This window comes from Gossypium hirsutum, chromosome A12 (genome assembly GCF_007990345.1).
Source record: "Gossypium hirsutum isolate 1008001.06 chromosome A12, Gossypium_hirsutum_v2.1, whole genome shotgun sequence".
NCBI lineage: Eukaryota > Viridiplantae > Streptophyta > Magnoliopsida > Malvales > Malvaceae > Gossypium > Gossypium hirsutum.
In genome coordinates, this window is record NC_053435.1 from 5,806,864 (window position 1) to 5,820,625 (window position 13,762).

Below are 13,762 nucleotides of genomic sequence, written 5' to 3' on the forward strand. Positions count from 1 at the left end.
TCACACGGTCGTGTCCATTTGGCAGGATTGAAGCACGTCTTACACGGGTAGACTACACACCCATGCCTATTCAATAGCCTTGACCACGGGCTAAAACAATCGCACACGGGCGTGTCCCTACCGAGCCCACGTATAGTCCTATTCGAAAAAGGCCAATTTTTAGGGCTCTTAGGCATCCAAAAGCCTATAAAAACACCTGAGGAGGCACTTAAGAGAGGGACGCAAAGTAAGAAGAAAAGAATTTCTCAAGGAAAGCCGATTGATACATCTCAGAAGCGGGATTCATCATCAAGACTGAAGATCTCCCTTCAAGTTCCTTCAGGATTTTTGGATTTTCTAATGTTTTGTTATCTTTATGCTTTTGAGATGTTTTCTTTCATAAGTATGAACTAAACCCCCTAAGTACCTAAGGGGAATGAAACCTAAGACAGATCTTGTTATTATTACCTGAATTGTATGATAAATATTTGATTTGTTCTTAATTCTTGTTTTAATATTCTAGGATATTGATTAAAGTTAACGCTCTTATTTAGAGGAGGAATAGACCCTGTCTAAGAGTAAATTTGTCATAATTAAGCGGAGTTGATTGCACGCCTAGAGATAGGGTGATAAGATTTTGTCGGATTAGGGTGAAACCTAATAAAGGAATCCATAGATCGAGTTAATGCAATTCTAGGGTGATAATTAGAAAGAGATTTCAATTATTCAACCTAGGGCTAGAGGTTATTAGTCTCAAGAGAGATAATAATATAACTTAGGGATTTTTACAAATCAAGTCAAATGAATAAATCGTCTAATTCAGAGTCAAATAACAAGTGAAGTCTAGGTGGATTTTTCTTTAGGTATTGTCTTAATCAATCGAATTTTCCCAAAAGTATTTTCCCAAATTTTCTTTCTGTGCATTCTTAGTTTAATAATTAGTTTAGATAACCAGACCTCTTAATTTTTAGGCTAGATAATAAAAACGAAGTAAATACTAGTACTCGTAGTTCCTTTGGATTCGACAATCCAGTCTTGCTGAACTATACTACTGTTCGATAGGTACACTTGCCTTAATCGTGATAATAAGTTAGTCTCAAGAACAATTCTTTCATAAATCTTTAAAACCTGTCACGAATATCACGCATCAAGTTTTTGGCACCGTTGCCGGGGAACTAGGATATTAGGAACACTCAATTTTTATTACTTTAGCCATTTTACTTTTATTGCAATTTAAATTTTTATTTTCTTTTCTAATTCTTCATTTAATTTCTTCTGACAGGTTTTTCTAGTTTATGACCAGAAGAAACCCATCAGGATCGTTACTGTTTGATAGTGAGCTCGATCGCACAGTTTGAAGAAACCAAAGAGAAATAAGGTGAAGCTTACGATACATAGAGGAGGAGCAAGAGGACGATACTTCAACCACAACCGAGGAGATGGCTGAAAACCACGAAAATTTTCTACCTCCTGCGATTGCTGTTAATCAGAATCCTACTCAGCGCACTATGTATGATTATGCTAAACCTTCTTTAACAGGAACTAAATCGAGCATAGTTAGACCTACTGTAGCTGCAAATACTTTTGAACTGAAACCTAACACAATTCAAATGATACAACAATTTTTTCAGTTTGATGATTTGCAGGACGAGGATCCCAACGCTCACTTGGCAAATTTCTTAGAGTTTTGCGACACTTTTAAAACCAATGACATTTCTGATGACGCAATTCGCCTTCGGTTGTTTCCCTTTTCATTGAGGAACAAGGCTAAATAGTGGTTGAACTAGTTGCCACGAGGATCAATCACTACTTGGGAACAAATGACCGAAAAGTTTTTATTAAAATATTTTCTGCCGGCTAAAATGGCTAAATTACGTAATGATATCTCTTCTTTTGTGCAGATCGATTTAAAAACACTCTACGATGCATGGGAAAGAGACAAGGACCTCTTGAGAAGATGCCCTCACCATGGGTTACCACTCTGGCTACAAGTTCAAACCTTTCATAATGGCCTAAATCCTTCGACTCTACAAATGGTTGACGCAGCTGCTGGTTGAACCATCAATAATAAGACACCTGAAGATGCCTATGAATTTATAGAGGAGATGCCACTGAATAACCATCAGTGGCAAGTCATAAGGACAAAGCCAACGAAAACAGCCATCGTTTATAACGTCGATTCGGTCACCATGCTCTCTAATCAGGTAAAACTCTTGAATAAGAAAATTGATGGTTTTCTTAGTTCTTCACAGGTTCACCTAGTAATGCAGTGTGAAGCAAGTAAAGGTGGATCAAGCAGTTCAGAATAGCCACCTTATGGCCACAACATGGAGAACGAGCAGTTAAATTACATGGGTAACAATCCTCGATCTCAAAACAATCCTTATAGCAATACTTACAATGCAGATTGGAGGAACCACCCAAATTTTTCAGGGGGAGGCCAAGAAATCAAAAACCACCACCCCTTCCAGGCTTTCAGCAACCACCGTACCAGCAGGAGAAAAAGTCAAACCTTGAGGAGATGCTAACCAAATTCATCTTGGTGTCAAAAACTCATTTTCAGAATACCGAGACGGCACTTAAAAATCAACAAGCATCAATCCAGGGGCTCGAAACTTAGATTGGACAGCTCGCCAAGTTGATTTTCGAACCACCACAAGGTAGCCTACAAAGCAACACTGAATCTAACCCAATGGAGCAACTCAATGCAATTGTCATTCAAGATGAAGAAAGGTTAGTTGCAAAACCAAGGCTAGAAACGGTGGTAAGCAAAAGTAAGAATGAGGTAGGCCAAAATGACCCAAAGCTGGTGAGTACAGAATATAAACCTCGTGTGCCATACCCCAATGCGACAAGGAAAGACTGATCAGAAGAAAAATTTGGTAAATTCCTTAAACTTTTAAAGAAACTATATATTAACTTGCCATTTATTGAAGCCCTTTCGCAGATGCCAAACGCAGTCAAGTTTTTAAAGGAGCTTTTAACAAATAAACGAAAGTTGGATGAGGCGTCGCATGTGCAGTTGAATGCAGTTTGCTCAGCCATATTACAGAATAAGCTACCCAACAAATTGAAGGATCCAGGGAGTTTTACGATTCATTGTTTAATTGGTAGTTTACATGTTCATAATGCTTTGGCTGACTTAAGGGTAAGCATTAATGTTATGCCTTATAAAAAGTTTAAATAGCTAAGTCTTGGGAAACCCAAACAAACTAGGATGAGCATTCAATTGGCTGATAAAACCATTAGATTTCCTAGGAGTATCATTGAAGATTTTCTTTGTAACGTCCCCTTACCCGAGACCGTCACCGGAGTCGAGCACGAGGCATTACTAAACTTATTTGAGCACTTAAACAAATTCAGACAATTTATATCATACTTTCTAGACAAGCTGTCCAACTGCATCACGGTCGCTAAAAAAATCATATCTCGAGTTAAAAAACTCAAAATCCAAATCCGTAAATTTTTCCCGAATCTAGACTCATATATCTACTTACTAATTTTTTTTTAGAATTTTTGGTTAGGCCAATTAGTACAGTTTATTAGTTAAAGTCTCCCCTGCATTAGGGTTTGGCTACTCTGACCCCTGTGCACTAAGAATCCAATTTCTCCCTGTACAGAATTCAAATAACCATGCTGTTTATTTCTATTAAAAATAGACTCAATAATAAATCCATAAATATACAGTATGACTTCTAATTATTTTTTTTATAATTTTTAATTATTTTTACAATTCAGAATAGGGAGCTCAAAATCACTCTAACCTTATCTCATAAAAATTCAAATATCTTCTGATATGAAAGTCTTTTGCTTACACCGTTTCTTCTATGTGAAACTAGATTCAATAAGCTTTAATTTAATATATTATTCAACCTCTAATTATATTTTCCTAATTTATGGTGAATTTTCAAAGTCAAACTACTGCTACTAACCAAAAACTGTTTTAGTACAAAATATTGTTAACTAGTTTATAACATCTTTACTTCAATTCATTTAAACTCTATACATGCCATATAAATCTTTAAACATAAAACAAAAACTACCGGAATTGATCTGGATAGTGTGCTTTGTTGTGTTGATCCGATCTACCAACTTCTCTTCAATTCAATCTACATAAAAATATCAAACACACACAAGTAAGCTTATTGAAGCTTAGTAAGTTCATAGGTTTAAAAGTAATGCTTATCAAACATAATATTTCCAAACAATATCAAAACATTTACTAAAGTTTCCTGCCATTCACAACCACTGTTATAATACTTCACATAGTTGAGCTCAACATTAACAACTACTCAATATCTTTCATTTAGTTCACTTCTCTTGTATTTCTTATTATCATATTAGGAAACGGCTTACGAAATTGAGTACGTCATTGTTCAGTTCCACGATTCATAAACTTAGTATGGTTTTCCTCATTGAAATACCATACCTACATTTTACAACTCGGTATGGGAAATGCCATACCTACATTTTTTAACTCAGTATGAATTTGATAATACCATACCTACATTTCACAACTCAGTGTGGATGATAACATACCTACATTTCACACTTTTCCATGGAACAACCATGGTCTTATCATCAATTCATCACATGTCACGATACGAACGTACTCAATTCCTGCGTTTTTCCTAATTTGCATTTTCCACATTTATTCTTTCATTAACAAAATTTTCACAATCCCACAACAAATTCATATATAATAACACATTATATCATTCAATCATTCACAAATAAACATCAAGATTCAACCATATGAACTTACTCGGCTAATTTGTAGAAGATATTGAAATTTAGGGACTATTCCACAACTTTTTCTTTTCCTCGTTCTCCTTTGGATTCTTGATCTATAATATAAAATATTTCCACTCATTAGCATTTATTTGATTTCTATTTCTCTTCACAATTTATGCTCTTCAACTTTCAAAATTTTACTTTTACCCCAAAATTTTCAGTTTTTACAATTTAGACCCTGCTCAATTCACCCATCAATTGAACCAATTTTTCTCAATTAACACTTTATTTTATCATTATAAACTATTTCAAAACCTTTGACATTTTGAATTTCAACACTAACCTTCAATTCACAACTTTTTCACAATTAGGTCCTAAATACCATTTTCTATCAAAATCACTTAATAAAACCACCTTAGTATGAAATTAGAACTTAAATTTCATAATAATTCATCATAAACTTCCCTTACCCATCTAGGGTAACTTCCAATTTCACCCATAAAATCAAAAACTAAGGAATTCTATAAGTGGACCTAATTGTAAAAGTCATAAAAACATAAAAATTATCAAGAAAAAGCAAGAATTAAACACACATGATGTAAAAATATGAAAAAAAAGCTTTCTCCAGACCTTCTAATGCATTTTGGCTAAGCAAATATGAAGAGATCTCTAGATTTTCCAATTTTATCCTTATTTTATATGTTAAAATTGTAAAATTTCCAATTTTGCCCTTATTTTTCTACTGATTTTCTTGCCCTTGCCATCCATCCTATTTACTTTTAGGCTTAATTTCCCTTTAAATCCTATTTATTTTAACACTTGAGCTATTTAATCCTTCTAGTAAATTTTGCATTTGTTACAATTTAGTCCTTTTTATTTAATTGGCTACCCAAACGTTAAAATTTCTCAACCAAACTTTAATACTAGCTAAGTGACACTTCATAAATATTTATAAAAATATTTATAGCTCAATTTTCAAATTTGAGGTCTCGATACCTCATTTTTGACCCGTTTGACCTAATAAATTCTTTTAATTCACCAAATTCACCAATTCACAAATTTTTCTAAATTCTTACTTGAATCATAAATATTTAATTACTATCTTGTTAAATCTTACTTGTCGGATTTAGTGATCTCAAATCACCATTTCTGACACCACTGAAAATTAGGCCGTTACATTCTTGTTAAGATCGATAAATTTATATAGCCAGTAGACTTTGTTGTTCTAGACATGGAAGAGGATAGTAACGCACCTTTAATTTTAGGACGACCCTTTTTAGCGACTGCTAGAACCATTATTGATGTTGGTACAGGTGAACTCACACTTCGTGTGGGAGACGAAACAATCAGCCTTCAAGCTCGTAATTTGAGTAACACATCAAAAATTGAAGGTGGTTGTATAAATCATTCTACTAGTATTGATGCAGGAAATAGTTATGAAGAACGCATATGAGTCGTGTTCAAACAACAACAAAGGACCTATCTATGAAGAACGACAGCTACAAATTGAGGAGCTGGATGAATGGCGGACACAGAAATCGAGAACACCCAATAAACCGAAACTGAGCCAGGACAAACTCAATACATCACCAAATCAACTTAAGGTTGGAGACAAAGTGCTACTAGATGCAGTAGATCCTCGCATTGCCACTCCTGAACCTAATGAAGAAATTCCTCTTACGGTACTCAGTATTTTCCCATATGGTACAGTCAAGGTAATTTATCCCAAATTCGGCACATTTAAGGTAAACAATACCCATCTTAAACCTTATGTTGATAAAGTTGATAGTAGGGATGAGGAGTATAAACTCCTCGCACCACCTTGACCATGCAGAAGAAAGGTAAGTCAAGCTTAGACTATAAATAAGCGCTTCTCGGGAGGCGACCCGAACACTAACAGTGTTAATTTCTTTAAATTTTAGTTTTTAACATCTAACATACTAACCGAATCATGGAACGCAGGCTTGCTAAAGACCACACGGAAGTGTCATAGGCTGTACACATACCACGGGATGAAACACGACCGTGCACTGCGGCCGTGTGAAAACAGGGCAAAAAATTTTTCCCCAACACGGGATACGATAAGTTGCCACGGTCATGTGACATGGCCATGGGTGAAACTGCCAAAATACCACGAGCGTACGACACGCCCGTGTTTTAAAACCGTGGGCAAACCTGTCAATTTAGCACTGGCGTTCGACACGCCCGTGCCCAACCTCGTGGTCGAAACTGTCACAATAACACGAGCGTGTGCCTACATACACGGGCGTGAGAGAAGCGATCGAAGATTGACACGACCGTGCAACATGGCCGTGTACACCAATGGGCCCAATTTCGAAAACCACGAAACGCACGGGCTGAAACAAAGGCACACGGGCGTGCCCCACGGCCATGTGCCCCAATTTCTCTATAAACACCTATTATCTATTTTAGCTTTATCTTTATATTTTGAAATTACTTTTTATTTCCTGTTAATACTATTTTATCTTGACTTTTTACAATTTTTATTTTTGGCTATTTCATTACGAGTAAATATGCTTCATTATATTTCCTAAAAGAGTTCCTGATTTTATTACAGTTATAAAAGAGCTCCAAAGCTCATCATCAAATAGGAACTAAAAACTCCAACGGCTCAGGACTTATGGACTAATGAACCTCTACCACCACCGAAGTATCCTCCTCCACTCTCATCATTGCCTTGGCCGATTATTCTCTATAACTCCAATTCAAGGAGTCCATTCATCGTTCAAGAAGTTTCACTTCTCTCCCTATCTTATGATTATAAATCTATCTTTGTCAATATATCTTTCTTTGTACATTGAGGGAAATGTATATCTTAAGTGTGGGGGGTCTTTGATATCATCATGAGAAATCCCTGAATTTTGTCTTATTCTCACGTGAATAACTCATATCACTATTAGAATGAATTTTAATTTATTTATGATTTTTATTGATATGTCTTGAATTAAAAGATAGGCATTTATGCATTGATTGTTTAAACTTTAAGACATTAGGGAATCAAGCATGATAAGTTGAATTTTGAAGAATTAAAAACTTTTAGGTTGTTTCCCTAAGTTTAGGTATTATCTTGAGTTGAAATTCACAAGTTTGAACATCAAAAACATAATTTTTGTGAGATCTTGAGCCTTTAGAGCATATTTTATTCCTTTCATGCTCACTTTCATTATGAGTGAGTTAGTTTTGAGTTGTTATTCTAGAACTTGCTTGATTATGCATGTCAAGACCACACTATTTGATTTGATATGTCAAAATGATAAAGGCACTTAGGTTTAACCCACTCACTCTATAAAAGCCTACCTCCATAATTAACCCTTAGTGAACTTCTTTTGAGCCTAACAAGCCATTAATTGATTTACCCTCAATATTAACCCATAACCCATTATTGTTGAAATTCCCTAATTTGATCCCTATTTTTGTTTAGATTTGATTTGAACAAATTGCTTAGTTATGTTTTGTGCTTCTAAATATTTGACTTGTTCTTAAAAAAAACAATACTTATATACATATTAGTAGTAATTCGTCATTTTTGAGCTTGAGTGTTAATTCCATATTCTAAGAAGAAGCTCACTTGTATTCAACTGATGACTAGTTATTTTTCTAGCTAGGTAATTTTTCAATTCAATCTCGATTCTAACATCTTCTTTCAGCTTATAACCATACCCCTTAACCAAAGCCACATTACAACCCATTAAAAAGACCTTTTTGATTGATGTATCAACTTAATATATAGTGGTGGAGATTTGATTTTCAAGCAAGCCTATGGTAATAACTTTTCATATTGACTAATGAGTGCTTTTATTGATATCCTTAAACACCTTGAGTGATTTGAGTGAATCTTTAGTGAGGATGTTAAACTCTGTGATATTTTGATCAAAGGTAATCACTTAGATGGGGGGAGACACCTATGTTTTCGTGATAAAATGCTCAACTTGGAATGTTTGAAACTTTGATGTACTTTTAGTTGAATTTTCAATGTATTAGTACTTATGGAATATTTTGAGATATTATTGATAGGGATTATAAATTGAGAAGAATTTATTTTGATTATGAGTTGAGGATTTTTGCTTGAGGACAAGCAAATGCTTAAGTGTGGGGGTATTTAATAAATCGTAATTTATACATATTTTTATGCCATGCTTAGCCCATTTATGAATGGTTTCTCCTTAGATTTGGTGAATTCCATGCTCCTAATCCTTTAATTTCATATTTTATACCTAAAAGAGTAAAAAGAGTGAGAAACGGGTCGAAAACAAAGAAAATGGACCCACGTGGGAAATCAACACGGCCTGGACTTCCTCACACGGGCGTGTCACACGGTCGTTTCCATTTGGCAGGATTGAAGCACGTCTTACACGGGTAGACTACACGCCCATGCCTATTCAACAGCCTTGACCACGGGGTGAAATAATCGCACACGGGCGTGTCTCTGCCAAGCCCACGTATAGTCTTATTCGAAAAAGGCCAATTTTTAGGGCTCTTAGGCATCCAAAAGCCTATAAAAACACCTGATGAGGCACTTAAGAGGGGGACGCAGAGTAGGAAGAAAATAATTACTCAAGGAAAGCCGATTGATCCATCTCAGAAGCCAGATTCATCATCAAGACTGAAGATCTCCCTTCAAGTTCCTTCAGGAGTTTTGGGTTTTCTTATGTTTTGTTATCTTTATGCTTTTGAGATGTTTTCTTTCATAAGTATGAACTAAACCCCCTAAATACCTAAGGTGAATGAAACTTAAGACGGATCTTGTTATTATTATCTGAATTGTATGATAAATATTTGATTTGTTCTTAATTATGTGTTCTTAATTCTTGTTTCAATATTCCTGGATATTGATTCAAGTTAACGCTCTTATTCAGAGGAGGAGTAGACCCTATCTAAGAGTAAATTTGTTATAATTAAGCGGAGTTGATTGCACGCCTAGAGATATGGTGATAAGATTTTGCGTGATTAAGGTGAAACCTAATAAGGGAATCCATAGATCAAGTTAATGCAATTCTAGGGTGTTAATTAGAAAGAGATTTCAATTATTCAACCTAGGGTTAGACGTTATTAGTCTCGAAAGAGATAATAATATAACTTAGGGATTTGTATAGATCAAGTCAAATGAATAAATCGTCTGATTCAGAGTCAAATAACAAGTGAAGTCTAGGTGGATTTTTCCTTAGGTATTGTCTTAATCAATTGAATTTTCCCAAAAGTATTTTCCCAAATTTTCTTTCTATGCATTCTTAGTTTAGTAATTAGTTTAGATAACCAAACCTCTTAATTTTTAGGCTAGATAATAAAAAGGAAGTAAATACTAGTACTTGTAGTTCCTTTCTGTTTGACAATCCAGTTTTGCTGAACTATACTACTGTTCGATAGGTACACTTGCCTTAATCGTGATAATAAGTTAGTCTCAAGAACAATTCTTTCATAAATCTTTAAAACCTGACACGAATATCACGCATCACACCGTATAAAGCTCTGTATGGTCGCAAATGCTGAACTCCAATGCATTGGACTGAGCATTGTGAGAAACAGATTTACGAGGTTGATTTGTTTAGAGAAACCGAAAAGAAAGTGAAAGTAATTCACGACTGTTTGAAAGTAGCTTCAGATCATCAAAAATCGTACGCGGATTTGAAACAAAAAGATATTAAATTTCAAATCAGTGATAAAGTGTTTCTGAAAGTATCTCTGTGGAAGAAAATCATTAGATTTGGTTGCAAAAGTAAATTGAGTCTGTGGTTTATCGAGCCGTATACGATTATTGAATGAATAGAGCTAGTGGCTTATCAACTAGCGTTACCTATTTAGGTAGAAAAGATCTACAATGTGTTTCCTGTGTCGATGTTGTGTCGATATAGATCAGATCCATCACATGTAATTTCTCCGTCCGAGATTGAAATTCAACATGATATGACGTACAAAGAAGAATTCTAGCACGTGAGGTTAAACAGTTGAGAAATTAAAGCATAGCTCTTGTGAAAGTACTTTGGCAACGACACATTGTCGAAGAGGCTACGTGGGAGCCTGAAGAAGCTATGAGAGAATAGTACCCTAACCTATTCACCGGTAATATTTTCGAAGATGAAAATCCCTAACAGGGGAAAGTTGTAACTGCCCGTTTTTGGTCAAATCTGTAATGCCCCAAATTTCTGTAGTTTCGGCTTTTGTAAGTGTTGGGCCTGGAAGTGTCTGAATTAGTGTTTCGAGTTATTTTTGGTTTTTTTTTAATTATTGAAGAAATTCTGACTTGAGGTCAGTGGGCTTATAATGAATTATGGGTAAAAACTTAACAGAATGGGCCTGCTGGTCTAGTGGTTAAGTGGCAAGGGAATACACTTAGAGTCAGGGGTTCGATTCCCTGCAGTGGCGATGGGATTATTTTTGCTTCAAGTTGCAACTAAGAGTTGGGTTTTATTAAAATTCTGAGTTATGGGCTTTAGGGAAGAATTAGGGTTTCTTTATTTTCTTCTTGTTGACAAAATAGCTTCTCTGCCATTTTTTCCTCTTCCAAACCCTTGCTGCCAAAATTCTTTTCTTTTCTTTCTTTTTCCTTCTTCTCTATTTTTCTTCTCTTTTGATTTTTTGTTCTCTTCTGTTTAGCTATGACATTTGCTAGTGGTTCTGACGTTTCGGTAAGTAATGTTTAAACTAAGTTACGAGATTTCGATTGGAGATTATTTAAAAGGATTTTGGTTGTTGTTTAGGAATTAATCAAGGTTTGGTAGATCAGTAATCGAATTTTTAGCAATGAGGAAACACTATTTTTCATCGAAGGTAAGTAGATCTCGCGTTTCGAGATTTGTCTATTCTTATTTAAGTCGATTTAAGTAACTGATTTGGGCTCAGTATTGTCAATCTTAGGCCTGAGAGTGCTCGTGGTTGGATTAGCAGCAAAAACGAATCAGGTGTGTACTCCGATCGCGTAGAAAATGAGTTTCGGCAAAAGCCAAAAAGTGGTCTGTTGACGCCACATGGGCGTGTGGTCTGCCCGTGTGGTAGCCTGCATCGTGAGACACGGACATGTCACTGATGAGTTAGGCCGTGCGTGCGCTACACGGGCGGGACAGACACAAGCGTGTGACGCTGGCGAGGCCATGTACGAGGCATGGGCATGATCAATTGGGCCGTGTAGGCCGCACGGGCGTGTGGGTCACACGGGTGAACCACACAGACATGTGAGACTTTGGGCCAGGCCGTCTGATCTACACGGACAAAGCCAAGTTAGGCCGTGTGGGCCACATAGGCATGTAGGCCCACACGAGCAAAGCACACGGGTGTGTGAGCCCAATTTGTTTAAAATGTTTTGTAAGGTTGCACGGGTCGCCTAAGTCGACTGTGACCTAACTGTAGGGGTGGTAAGCGTTACTTAAACCCCATACTCTGATTAATTACTGAATTGTATGCAAAAGCATGTTATTACAAGCATGTGTATCTGTCTGATTCCGTATATTTGTTCTGCTATGATTTTGATAAGAGCTGATATCTGCATATAAGCATGTCATGATATGTATGTTGCATTGCATTGGGTTGGGATTGTTGTGAATAGAAGGAAGTCTGAGAGACGACTAGCCTGTTATCTGGAAGCTACGCTGCATATATCTATTATGTACTATTTTACGGTACCTTTTGGTGTGTACGGTTGGATGGGTTGATTTTATCTCCATACTTGGTGTGTAGGGTTGGGTGGGTCGACTCTATCCCCACATGGTGTGTTGGGTTGGTCGGAGATGGTGTGCAGGGTTGGTAGGTATGTTTTCTGATATCTGATTTGTTATGCATGCGATACCTGTATGGCTAAGGCTGAACTATCTGTATTTTGTTATCTATTTGTGTGCATGTTGTTCGTGGGGATGTACACACTGAGTTTGCGAAAACTCACCCCTTTATTTATTTTTCTGTCAGGTAATCCTCAGCAGTAGATGGATCGGTGTGATGGAGGGCTCGATGGTGACCAGTGTTGGACATTTATAGATTTTTGAGTAACATTCTATTTTATCTGCTTTATTCTAACTATTTATTTTTGGGATTAAAATGTCTTTGAACTTGAACTATTTTTAAGTTTATTTTGGGATTTTAAACTATTAAGCTATTGATTAATGATGTTTTAGCTTCCGCGATAATGAAATGAGTTCACCTAATAAACGAATTGGAGATTTCACGACTTATGTTACGATAATGAACTGAACGATTCTTAACTTGATAATATTTTCTAAAAATACTCTCATGTGACACCGTCAGATTTGGCTATAACGTCTAGGCCAGATTTGGGGTGTTACATTTAGTAGTATCAGAACCAGGTTTACAAAAACCCAGCTGTGGGTTTGGGAAGTAAAAAGAATGGGATTTAGAAAGTAAGTGGTAAAGTAATTTGAAATTTTTTGGTAAATAAGTGGTTCACCGAGTCTCCGACACCGATCTTGCAAGTTCCTTGAAACTCTAATATGTACTATTTGAAAGCATGCTTATACTGAAATTTATCTTTATCTTTTTGAAATACTATGTATGTATTGTGAGACCTCTATAGGTAGTACTTTACTGAAATGATAAACCGTAATTTATACATATTTTTACCTCATGTTTAACGCATTTTATGGATGATTTATCATTAGAATTGGTAAATTAGATGCTCCTAATGCTTTAATTTCATGTTTTATACTTAGGAGAGCATAGGAGAGAGAAAGGAACGAGAAACGAGCCAAAAACGTAGAAAATGGGCCAAAGTACAAAATCAACATGGCCTGGACCTCCTCACATGGGCAGACCACACGACCGTGTCAATTTTGCAGGCTCGAGCACGGCCTGAAGTAATCACACACGGGCGTGTCCCTGCCGAGCCCAAGTTAAGTCCAATTCGGAAAAAGCTAATTTTGAGGGCTCTTAGGCATTCTAAAGCCTATAAATACACCCTATAGGAGGAAGAAAATGGGACACACAAGGAGGGAGTAAGAAATTACTCCGAGGAAGCCGATTAATCCATCTCAGAAGCCTGATTTATCATCAAGACTAAAGATCTCTCCTCAATTTCCCCTTCAAGAGT

General features: G+C 36.1%; 1 non-coding gene across 1 annotated transcript; it reads right to left on the reverse strand.

Moving 5' to 3' along the window:
• Positions 1-1,847: 1,847 nt before the first annotated feature.
• LOC121211536 (small nucleolar RNA R71) lies at positions 1,848-1,954 on the reverse strand. Its single transcript, XR_005906760.1, has one exon. It is a non-coding gene; the product is annotated as a small nucleolar RNA R71 (small nucleolar RNA).
• Between the last annotated feature and the right edge of the window lie 11,808 nt (positions 1,955-13,762).